At 45.3% G+C, this 13,075-nt stretch overlaps 1 protein-coding gene across 1 annotated transcript in view; it reads right to left on the bottom strand.

Annotated features, from left to right (window-relative positions):
- The window catches only part of LOC309400295 (zinc finger protein 219-like), a gene marked incomplete at both ends in the record, with an annotated part of 48,024 nt that overhangs the window by 16,848 nt on the left and 18,101 nt on the right, over positions 1 to 13,075 (bottom strand). The window lies entirely within an intron of this gene.

The following is a 13,075-nucleotide window of genomic DNA, read 5'->3' as shown; positions in this document are numbered from 1 at the left end:
TCCTACTTTGTGGACAATCAAAACCCTTTAATAATTGGGCTAGCCCGCCCCAGTCAATTTCTCCTCCAGAACTGATTACGTGGCGAGAGTTCCTCGAAGAAAGAAGAGACCCTTGCTAAGTCACACCGGAAGCTGACTTTCTACGCATGGGGGAAGAACGGATGAGAAGGTTTTTGATTTTACTAATAGTCATTAAGAATTTCCTTTTATTGCTTATATGTGTTGGTTTTGCGAATGTAAATGTGGATGTTGTTGCTGTGCGCATTGTATTGATTGTGTTATTTGCATACATTGTAATGTGGAGTGTGACGTGGTAATTATAGAGGACAGATTACAACATTATAAAGTAGTAGGTGTAGGCAAACCCTCCTATTATACACTCAAATCCTGCCCCACCATCAGGACGGTACTGGAAGAAGCTTGCAAGGAAGCTCGAAGGGAACGTGAAGCTGATAATCATGCTCCTAAGATATGGTATTGTATGGATATGGGTAAGTGCAATGATGCAAGGAGTGAATAGTAACCTGGTATGTGTTAGCAACTTGGGCCAGTGGAGTAAACCAGAGGAACAGCCTCGCATAATACAAGCATTTAATATTGGAGCAGGGAGCTGTGATGGCCCGCCACCTATCCTGTTTACCCCAGATTGTTGGAATGGCATTCTGCCCCACCCTTGTACAACTCCGAAATTGTTTGATAAAATAGCTGCAGTTGTTTGTCAGGCTCGAGGATATTCCAATCCTAAGGCTTGTCAATATGTGGGAAACCCCATCAAAGGAAGGGAGCACTTCACTCACCCTGGACTGTGGAACACCTCAGTATTGGGGATGGGGGCGCGTTATTTCTCCCTCCCAATTACGATCTGGATGGCAGGGGACGTGTGTTTTACAGGTGACTTCTATTGAATTTGGAGCAACAATAAAAAACCAACGAAACCAAAGAAAGTTGAGAACAATTAGAGAGGCCAAAGGCTATACAGGATTAGGTCCATGTACTCCATGTGTACGTCAGGATGGCTGCGTTATCCGAATGAAGGTGGGAGTACCTAAAACATGTGAACAGTTTGACCTGACTACAAGTGTATTTGGCACCGACCACCCCCTAATGGTTAACAGATGCAATGGGACAAAGGGAGTGCTGTGTTATACCCCAAGAAAGGGAAAGTTCACATTGGAGGAAACACTTGGGGAACGCACAAAAAGGACTACCTCATTAGTACCCACACATCACACTGGGGGAAATTTTGTTCCAGTAACTAAAGCATACCTGTTGTGGCCCAGCAGGAGCCGTTGGAGTTGCCACCAGACTCCGACAGCGAGGTGTCCTCTGAGTCGGCTCAAGAGGAGGTGGGGGACCCTGGACAGGGTTCCGACGCTGAGCAGGGCGCAGAGAGGCTGGTTGGCCACCAGGGGGCGCCTGAGGCATGGAGCAGTGGTGAAAGCCAAAGGAAGGGGGCTCCTGATGTCATGCCTTGGAGCAGTGGGGAGGAGTCACAGGACAGTGAGTCAGACATCAGCAGTGAGCTATTAGATGCTCGTTACCGACGTGCTTCCTGGCGTAAGGAGCAATTGAGCAATTACAGGAGATAATGGCTCTCAGCTGCTGATCATTAGACTCCTCTCCAGACTATAAAGGGACTGCTTGTGGACACACCCTTTGCAGGAATCAACTGATCATTGGAGTTGGAGAAGCTCAGATCTGTGTCGTACTTTGGCAGGCTGGATTGCTGCTAAAGGTTTTACCTGGATTGCTGTCAATCTGTTCCCTGGACCTTGGCAGGCAGGAGTGCTGCTAAGGTGATTATCTGGAGCTTGGTAGCTGGATTGCTGCCAAGGGGTGTCGCTGTAGCTGGATTGTTGCCCAGAGTGCTATCTTGACCTTGGCAGGCTGGATTGCTGCCAAGGTGGAACCTGTATGTCAATAAACATATTTGAAGAGACTTTGTGTCGGAGTGTCTTGGTATACAAGAGGAGGGGGTCAGAACACATACCCTACAATAAAGCCCCTAGTAACACCTATGGTAAAACCAACATTAGAAAGGAAGAAAGAATGCAGTCCCTGTATCAAGGTTACAGTCCGAGGTACTTTAATATCTAACACCCTGATATACCATACTAGTAAGCCTGATGGATGTTCACCTCACGCACCACCCACATGTCAAGTAAACACTACTATATATCACATGTGTACTTTGAAGGGCAAGGTTCAGTGCTACAATCCAGCTGAGGCTAAATCCATTACTACATATGAAATGTCCATATATAAAACTGAATGTGGAAGAGAGGAATTATTAAATAAAACTGAATTTAGGTCCTTGAACAAACCAGTGGAATTGACCTTTGATGCCTGCATGGCTATTAACCGTAATTGCCTAAAGGCTACATGTGGTACGCTAGAATGGGAAAGGAGTTACATGTTAGAACAAAAATATATGTGTCATAATAAGGGAGAATTTTTTGATCGAGATACTTATAGCTACTGTCCCTATTGGTCTTGTGTAATCATGTGGTCAGGAGACCCACCAGGAGGTAATCAAATGTGTAAATTGGAAACAGGGGTGGCAACTAGTAATTGTCAGAAAAATAGATGAAACCCCGTAAAGCTAACTTGCACCCCCACGAAAACCTGGGAAGGGTTGTATGGTTTAGGAATTTATGCAAAAGGAGCAGACCCTCATGTAACACTTAAATGGAAAATCACCAAAATTACAAGAAAATTACAGGACACTAAGGGTTTATTTTGGTCATTTTATCTGGAAATGGAAAAATTGAACATACCAGAAATTCCCCGATATGTAACCAATACCTTTATTAAATTAGCTGAAGACATAGCTCATACTCTGAATGTATCTAACTGTTTTGTGTGTGGAGGAACTAACATGGGAGAGAAATGGCCGTGGGAAGCCCAAGAACTTAACCACTCTAAAGTGTTAGAAATGGAGCAACAAGGTAACCTCTCTTAAGGAAAAGATGGAGATTGGACCCTTACCACCAATTTGGTAGGAAACGTATGTTTCAGGAGGAGAAGTATAACCGGATGCAAAGAAGTAGGTAACTTAATATGCATCGGAAAATGGGAAAGTGGAGTATGGTGGTCGGGGAGCAATACCACAGAGGGAGTTGATGAACAGGCCCTGTTTAAAATCAAGGGGCTGGAGTTTTTGAATGATCCTGATAATCGAACCCTTGTATGGTTAGCCCCCGATGGACTATACTGGATCTGTGGGAAAATGGCATATGGATATCTACCTGAAAATTGGTGTGGAACATGTGTTCTTGGCATAATTAGGCCTGGATTCCTTTTACTTCCATTAAAAACTAGGCAGGTCCTGGGTGTCCCCGTTTATGATGAGGTTGGAAATGTGAATAGAAGGAAAAGAGATGTAGACACATCCATTATAGGGAAAGTCAATGTAGGAGGTAATCATCATAATTGGGGAGATGAAGAATGGCCTGCCGAACGAATCATCCAGGTATATGGACCGGCTACATGGGCGGAAAATGGCATGTATGGCTATCGCACCCCTGTGTACATCCTAAATCGCCTGATTCGTTTGCAAGCAGTGGTTGAAATCATAACTAATGAAACAGTAAAGGGTCTCACCCAGTTAGCCAGAGAAAGTGCAAAATCAAGAACTTATATCATGCAAAACAGATTAGCTTTAGATTATTTGTTAGCTAAGGAAGGAGGAGTATGTGGAAAGTTCAATTTAACCAACTGTTGTATTGAAATAGATGAAAGTGGCAAGGTAATTGAAGAAATCACTGATAAAATGGTTAAAATAGCCCATGTACCAGTACAAACCTGGAAAGGTCTTAACTTAGAAGACATATTCTCAGGATGGTGGCCTAAATTGCCTGGTTTACAAGCCATTGTGGGTCTTGTGGGGTTAATTGCTGCTGGTTGTGTATTACTCCCGTGTGTATTACCTATCTTTGTTAAAGCTATCACTAATAGTTTATCCCTATTAGCAGAAAGGAAAGCAACCGCTCAGGTAATGGCTATGTGGGAATATGAGAGGCTTCGCCCAAGGGAGGAACCTGAAGGAGAACCGGAATATGTGACTCTTCTGGATATGTCAGATGAGTCACAAAGGGGGGAGTGAGCTAGGCTGAAACGTTGGTTCAGGCAAAATAGTGTTCATATTAAAGGCCCGAAACTCTGGTCAAGGTTAGGTTCCTCTTCCTGTTTGAAGGAGTTGCTGAAATGACATATGGTATTTTTATCTGTAACAGAGCAGACTGACCCAGACGGGTGTATCCTGTTGTTCACTTCTGCTTTTCACCCCTCAAGCAGTAGATGGAATACGATAACGTCTGCATAATTCATTAGATGCATGTAACCCCCTTTCCTTTCTGTAATCAGCAACTAAAAATCTGTACGAGGCGTTTTCAGTTCCTTTTAGGACCATATATGTCAAATGTAACACCCAGCTAATGTATACGTAATTTGAGGTATAAAACCCTGCTTTTGTAAACCCCTCAGGGTTCAAACACATTGCCCTGTTTTGGACGTTTGAACCTATGCATAATAAACTCATTCCCACACCGAAGTGCTTGGCTTAGTCCCCTCTTTTTCCTACGTCACTACGATCAACACTTTAAAGTACAAGACAAGAGGAAGAAAAGAAAAGAGAGCAAGTAAAGATACCAGGAAGCAACAGTAGAAGGAAAGACACAACAAGAAGCTACTGAAGCAGAAGAAAAAGGGAGAAGGGAAAGAGAAGGAGCAAAACAGAAAGAACAGAGAGAAGTAAGATCAACTAGGACAACTAAACCTATTTACAAGTAAACAATGGAGGAAGAAGTAAAATTACTATCAATTAACATAAATGAACTGAATTCACCAATGAAACGAAACTTTTTAACAAATTAGAGAAATCAAAATCAAATTTAATCTGTCTTCAAGAAGATGGGTGGCATATAAATTGAAAAAAGAAAGAATACATTGATACATTGTTTGACTGATGAGAAAGGAACTCTTCATTATCAGAACAAGGAAAAAAGCTATCATAAAAGAGTACTATGAGAAACTATATGATAAGGAGGAAATCTTGGAAAATAAAATACAACAGTACTTGGAACAGTCTGAACTTTTTAAGATACCAGATACCATTAAGGACATGTTGAATGAACGGATAACTATGATGGAAGTCACAGAGGCGATTAAGAGGCAAAAAAACAACAAAACACCAGAGCCAGATGGGTTACCGGCAGAATTCTACAAACAACTAGAAGAAGTACTAAGCCCAGTGATGGTGGAAGTTTGCAATGAAGTACTACTAGAAGCAAAAATACCAAAGTCATGGATGGAAGCAAACACCACCCTTATACCGAAAGAGGACTCAGACTTAACACAAATAAAAACTATAGGCCAATATCTCTATTGAATGCAGATTACAAAATATATGCTTCTATAATAGCAGAGAAATTAAAAAGATATTTGAATGAATTTATACATCCAGACCAGAATGGATTCTTACCAAAAAGACAGATTAAAAACAATATGAGAATGATCTTAAGCACATTAGAGTACTACGACATACATCAGGGAAAACAAATGGTGTTGAAGTTTCTAGATGCACAGAAAGCCTTTGACAACGTTAATTGGCAATTTATGTTAGCACACTTAAAATATATGGACTTTGGGGAGAGGTTTATCAATATGATCAAAGCAATATGTTGTAAACAATCAGCCAAGGTGATAGTGAATGGAGACATGACAGAGTATTTTGATATAAAAAAAGGCACTAGACAGGGATGTCCATTATCTCCATTGTTATTCATATTGACTTTGGAAGTGTTAAATGAGAAACATCCAACAAGATGAAGAAATAAAAGGAATGGAACTAAAAAAAGAGAAATATAAATTACAGCCATTGGCAGATGATCTGGTTTTCAACTAGAGGACCCCCTAGAAACCGGACCAAAGCTGATTAGAAAAATAGAAGAATATGGGGAAGTAGCGGGATTGAAAATAAATAGGGATAAGACAAAGATTTTAGTTAAGAATTTTACAGATACACAAAAAAGAATGGGTCATTCCATGTCAAGTAGTCTGGGGCTCCCTGCTCGACCATCAAGGATTTTGATGAAATTTTGTGTGAACATGCACACATGTCCCCAATGAACATTGGTAAAGTGTTACGTGTGCCAATGCAATACTTGTGGACATATAGTCGTTTGTTTGACCCCATCTCTGGAAGGAAAGGTATGAGAAATGTCAAACTTTGTGCATAATAACAGCCTTCTACAGTATGATCCTGAGGGTTCAGCAACTTTGAGGCATAATATCTTTGGCAATATTTTGTTAAGAGAAACAAAACCTGGCCATCTTGTACAACTTGTTGTGCTCTATTAAACAAAATAATAAAAACATTCTCATGAGTGATCTCCATCTAGATAATTTGGAGCAAAGTTTGCCAAAAATGACTGCGGCTTGAAAAAGGGTTAACGTTTGGCTTGTTATATCTTTGGAAGGAAAGGTATGAGAAATGTGAAACTTTGTGCGTAATAACTTAGCAACCCAGGGTTTTCGAATATAAAATTTCATTCTCCTACTGCTTTCCAATAGTTCACAAATTGAGTGTAAAGTTGCCAAAATAGGGTATCTTCAGCCTGCTTTTACAAAAAAAGACCTTCTGGCAACTCTGTTAAATCATTCTCATTAGAAAGAGCCTGTTTCAAAACCCCTAAAAAAGTATGGTTGGTTTTTCATCGCTGACGCATAAAGGCCTAAAAATAGGGACAAAGTTGAGGATGTTGTATGGCAACGTCACATGCATTTTATTATTGTTTCGTCTTTTTTGTTTTATATAGGCATCATTATTATTATATTGCCTTGGTCCATGGTGACATTGTCACTACCAGTTCAGACACTTGACCCAGGAGCCCCATCACCATAGGGGGCATGCCCAATAGCCATGCAATACCAGCCACCAGTGGGTTTCTTGGTTCAGGATCCCAAGCCTGTAGTTTGGTTTTTTCCTTGAGGTTCCAAAGCCTTGTGTGGGTATCTGTCCACTTCCCAAGCCAACAATTCGATTTCTTCCTTCAGAATGTATATATATATAATTCTGTGAATGTTTCACCATGTGATTTTGTTTCACCAAATCACCATGCGACAGATTTGGCAGCACGACTAAACGTTTGGCTGCTCCAGCCTCCAGCGACTATCAACCGACCAAGTACTGACGCCGACAGATCTGTTCAACTTTTGTGACAGAAACATTAATGGAATTAAATAGATACACGTTCTGAAGGAAGAAATCGAAAAAAGCAGGATGCTGCAAGAGCATGGAAAGTTAGCAGCACAATAGCTGGCATAAGAGATCATCACCAGTTTGTGCCAGTTGATCTAAGTTCAATTTCTTTCAGGAAAGTTTGAAATTACACAATTAACTTTGTGACCAAAATGTCCAATACTATCGATCCAAATTTAAAATTGGCTGACATATTTCCTGGTTGTTATGTTGCCTACATTTATGACAAAAAATGGTGGGTAGGCAACACCGTGGAAATTTCGATCGAACAAAATGATGCGTTGGTAACATTTATGCATCCACGAGGCCCTCCTCATTCCTTTTATTGGCTTGAAAGACAAGATGTTTATTTATTTTATTTATTTAGCTTGTCAAACATGTAAAAGATAACAGGTATAAGTATAAACATGGACATGAACAAAAGAAATGAGTACAAATAAATGGGGACAGTAGGACAGGGATGGTAGGCACGCTGGTACGCTTATGCACGCCCCCTTTACAAACCTCTTAGGAATGGGGTGAGGTCCACAGTAGACAGTTTAAGGTTGAAGCTGTGGGGGTTTGAGGATGTAACAACGGAGTCAGGTAGAGCATTCCAGGAGTTGACCACTCTGTTGTTGAAGTCGTATTTTCTGCAATCGAGTTTGGAGTGGTTAACCTTGAGTTTGTATCTATTGTTTGCCCGTGTATTATTGAGGTTGAAGCTAAAGTAGTCATTAACAGGTAGGATGTTGTAGCAGACAATTTTGTGTACTATGCTTAGGTCAGACTGTAGGCAGCGTAGTTCCAGGTTGTCCAAGCCGAAACTTTTGAGCCTGGTGGCATAAGGGATTCTATTGTGAGCAGAGGAATGGAGTACTCTTCTCGTAAAATACCTCTGGACCCGCTCAATTGTATTAATATGCAGTGTGGATTCCAGGCAGACAAGCTGCATTTGAGAATTGGTCTGGCAAAGGTTTTGTATGCCCTAGTTTCCAGTACAATGTTACCTGAGAAGCTGCTTTGCAAAATTAGGTTAACAATTCTTAATGCCTTTTTGGCAATGCTGTTATGGTGAGCTCTGGGGCCTAGATCGTTTGGGACGAGTACTCCTAGGCCTTGACAGAGTGAGGGTCGTCTACGAGGTCATATCCATCCAGCTTGTATTTGGTGTTCTGATTTTTGTTGCCAATGTGTAAGACAGAGATTTGGAATTGCCAATTGCGTGACCATTCTGACACATAATCAAGGTCGCTTTGTACGGCAGCAGCATTGTCGGTGGTGTTAAATAGTTTAACTTCATCAGCGAAGAGGACGCAGCTGCTTATAATATGATTGCAAAGGTCATTTATGTAAAGCAGAAAGAGTGTGCGTTCTAAAACGCTGCCTTGGGGGACACCGCTGTTAACTGGTGCCGGGTTTGATAGGGCACTCCCTATTTTGACTACTTGTTGCCTGTTTGACAAGAACGCGGCTATCCACTTGTGCAGGGATCCGGAAATGCTGTAAGAGCTTAGTTTTAACAGTAGTTTGTCATGTACCACTGAATCAAAGGCTTTGCAGAAGTCTATTTAAATTGTGTCTATTGCTTTACCCTTGTCAAGTTGTGTGGTCCAAATGTTTCTGCAGTGTAGGAGTTGTAGATTACAGAACAAATTTTTCCTGAAACCAAACTGCTTGTTAGAAAGCAGATTGTTTGTCTCTAAGTGGAGGGTGATGGATTGGTTTATAATTAATTCATGACTTTACAGGTGACGCAACACAGTGAGATTGGTCTGTAATTTTCTACTAGGCTGGGGTCTCCCTTTTTGAAGATAGGTATGACTGTGGCTAATGACCATAGGTTGGACAAGGAGCTGGTTCTGAAAGATACCTCATAGATTGTGCTTAGAGGTTCCGCTATGGCAGTGGAAAGCTTTTTCAAGAAGTAGGCACATAATCAATCAGGGCCAGTAGAGATGGCTTTAGGTTAGGTAGTGCCGTTTCAACGTTATCTACTGTAAAATCAATATGTAGCAGATCGTTGCAATTAGTTGTGGTACAACTAGGAAATCTGGGGAAGAAGCCATTGCTGTTGACAAAAACTGAACTGAAGAACATGTTGAAGAGGTTGGCCTTAATGGTTTCATCATTACAGTCTCCCTCGTTAGGCCCTTTTAGGGGTGGGATAGTTTTCGAGTCTTTTAAGTTTGGCATTTACGAAATTATAGACGGCTCGGGTGGATTTTGAGTGTAACAGCTCTTCCTCCTGTTTGCAATGGTAATTGGTGCATTGTGTCTTTATCTGGCGGCATAAGGTTTTGTAGTGGTTTTTAAAGTTAGATACGTAGCCAGTTTTGGTTTCTCACCAAAGATTTTTTTTTTTGATTGAAGCTTTCTTATTGTTATAGCCAGCGGTTCTCAAATAGTGGGCCGCGCCCCCCTGGGGGGGCGCGAGGCTCCGTAAAGGGGGGCGCGAAGGCTCCCTTTCCATCTGGGTGCAACGGCGGCGGCGTGGGCGAGGCATAATATATCCCGCCTGGAAGTGGCAGCACTTCGGACTGTGGATTTTCATTGGAGCCGCAGGCTGGAGCTGTGCAAGAAGCCTGCTCGGGCGGGGGTGGGAGGGAGGGAAGCATGGCTGTCCCAGGCTTCCCTCCCTTCCCCCCCCCAACCCAAGCAGACTTTTTGCACAGCTCCAGCCCGCGGCTCTGATGAGTCTCTGAGCAGTCCCCAGCGCTGCCACTTCAAGCCGGGATATATTCTGCCATGCCCTCGGCGGTGTCTTTATGCAGGTAGCTCGCCTCCCCGCCAGCAGCTCCACCGCCAGGATTCCGTCTGGAAGCGGAAGCGCAACAGCCGCTGTTGGGGAAGGGACAAAGGGGCGGCGGTCGCCCGATCTTGCCACCGCCACCCCTTCGCCCCTGGTAACGGCGACTGTTGTGCTGCTGCTTCCAGCTGGGATGCTGGAGGAGCTGCTGGCAGGGAGGGAGGGAAGAAAGGGAGGAGGGAGTAAGGATAGACAAGCAAGAGGGAAAGAGGAAAGAAGGCAAGCAGGCAGGAAGGAGGCAGAAGGAAGGAGGGAAGAATGGAACTGGAAGGGAGGCAGGGAAGGAGGGAGGGAGAAAGGAAGGATAGGAGGATAGGGAAAGAGGAAAGAAGGCAGGCAGGCAGGGGGAAAGAGGAAGGAGGGAACTGGAAGGGAGGCAGGAAGGAAGGGAAGGAGGAAGGGAGGGTGGAAGGAAGGATAGACAAGCAAGAGGGAAAGAGGAAAGAAGGCAAGCAGGCAGGAAGGAGGCAGAAGGAAGGAGGGAAGAATGGAACTGGAAGGGAGGCAGGGAAGGAGGGAGGGAGAAAGGAAGGATAGGAGGATAGGGAAAGAGGAAAGAAGGCAGGCAGGCAGGGGGAAAGAGGAAGGAGGGAACTGGAAGGGAGGCAGGAAGGAAGGGAAGGAGGAAGGGAGGGTGGAAGGAAGGATAGACAAGCAAGAGGGAAAGAGGAAAGAAGGCAAGCAGGCAGGAAGGAGGCAGAAGGAAGGAGGGAAGAATGGAACTGGAAGGGAGGCAGGGAAGGAGGGAGGGAGAAAGGAAGGATAGGAGGATAGGGAAAGAGGAAAGAAGGCAGGCAGGCAGGGGGAAAGAGGAAGGAGGGAACTGGAAGGGAGGCAGGAAGGAAGGGAAGGAGGAAGGGAGGGTGGAAGGAAGGATAGACAAGTAAGAGGGAAAGAGGAAAGAAAGCATGTGACTACGGTGGGAGACGAGGAAAGACCGGTGTGCTATGTTATGCAGAGGTGTACTTATAACAATTTTATAGACAAATTATACTATTTACAGTCGCACGGGGGGGGGGGGGGGGGCGCGAAATGTTTTCTTCTTCCTAGGGGGGGCATGACAGAAAATAATTGAGAAGCACTGTGTTATAGCTAATTTGGTTTTTTTTGGCTTTGGGGGTTATTAATGGTACATGTAGTTTAATTAACCCAGAGAGGTGGAGGAAGCGGAAATTAAGGGTTTTTTTAATTAATCGTTTTTTAACAGTCTTAAGGGGTTCCAGGGTAGGGGGGAAGGGGACTCAGGCCAGGAGGGAAAGTAGAGCCAGGCAAACAGGTGTGGTCGGGAGGGGAGGGAGCGGAGTGGGGGAGGAGGGGGACAATAGCATTCCAGTACAGGGCTCTGTTATACCAACGGTCATGGGGAGGGGTGGGTGCGAGGACAGACTAAGAACCTGCAGTCAGTTGGGAGACCGTGGTTGTTGGTTAAACCCGGTCGCTTGTACCAACCCCCGCACTCTAGGTGGCCAGGATCTACAGAGCCAGGGCCTTAGGCTGATGTTATGCAATGCGAGGTCCGCTGTTAACAAGGCCCCCCTCATCAATGACCTGATTTTGGAGGGGGAGCCGGACCTCGCAGGAATAACAGAGACCTGGATGGGCCACGAGGGAGGTGTACCCCTAGTGGACATGTGCCCACCAGGTTATCGAGCATTCCACCAGCCACGGGCCCAGGGTAGGGGCGGTGGGGTAGCGGTAATTATCCGGGAAGACCTGGAGCCGAGAGAGTTCACTGTGCCACAGACATCCGGGTGTGAATCCCTTGTCGTGAGATGGGGCCCAGGGAGACAGTTGGGCCTGCTGATTGTATACCTGGCTCCTCGCTATACATCAGCGGCCCTGCCTGAGCTCCTCGAGCTGATCGCAACGATGGCAGTTGAGACCCCTAAACTTTTGGTCATGGGGGACTTCAACTTGCCATCGGTGGGAGAAGCATCTGAGGTGGTTCAGGAGTTCATGGCTTCCATGACAGCCATGGACCTGACTCAGTTAATTCAGGGTCCCACACACGAGGGAGGCCACACACTGGATCTTGTTTTTGTCTCTGACCAGTGGACGAGTGATCTGGGAATAGGGGACATAGCTATTACTCCCCTGTCATGGTCAGACCACTCACTTCTCCGACTTGACTTCCCTGGTGCTACCCCCCGCCGCGGGGAGGCGGAACCGGAATATCCTAGGTGGTTCTGCCCCAGGCGCCTGATGGAACCGGAAAGGTTCCAGACGGAGCTTGGGCCACCTCCTGTAGACCTGACCCGCCCCCGGATAGAGGACCTGGAATAATGCGGCTGCCGGGGCCTTAGACCGGGTGGCGCCTTTGCGGCCTCTCCTGCGGCAACGAACCACCCTGGCCCCTTGGTTTACCGAGGAGCTAAGGGTGATGAAATGCCACAAGAGATGCCTAGAGAGCAGATGGAGATCCTCCCGTTCCGAATTTGACCAAACACAGGTAAGAACCTATTTAAGGACATACCTTGTGGCATTAAGAGCGGCCAAACGTCGACATTGTGCCGCTCTTATTGCGTCCGCAGATAACCGCCCTGCCGCCCTGTTTCGGGTGACCCGCTCCCTTCTGTCACAGAGGCCGTGGGAAGCCCCCTTACAGGGCAGGGCAGAGGAATTTGGGGAATATCTGCAGGATAAAATCGCTCAAATCCGGAGGGAATGGGTCCCCCTCAGTGGGCCAGGAGGGACGCCCGAGGCGAGTCTTGAGACACCATTCTGGGAGGAGTTTGACTCGGTTGCCACCGATGATTTGGACAGGTTGCGTGGGCGACTACGAGCCACCACATGTTTATTGGACCCGTGTCCCTCCTGGCTTGTACTGGCATCCTGGGAGGTCACACGAGACTGGCTCTTGGGACTAGTGAACGCTTCATTGGGCGAGGGGTCCTTACCGGCCGCCTTGAAAGAGGCGGTTGTGAGGCCCTTACTCAAGAAGCCTTCCCTGGACCCATCTGAGCTAGCTAATTATCGTCCCGTCTCCAACCTTCCCTTTTTAGCGAAGGTTGTAGAGAGTGTGGTGG

This window comes from Natrix helvetica, assembly GCF_964273705.1.
Source record: "Natrix helvetica genome assembly, chromosome: W".
In the NCBI taxonomy this organism is placed as follows: domain Eukaryota; kingdom Metazoa; phylum Chordata; class Lepidosauria; order Squamata; family Natricidae; genus Natrix; species Natrix helvetica.
This window is presented reverse-complemented; position numbering and strand designations above follow the sequence as displayed.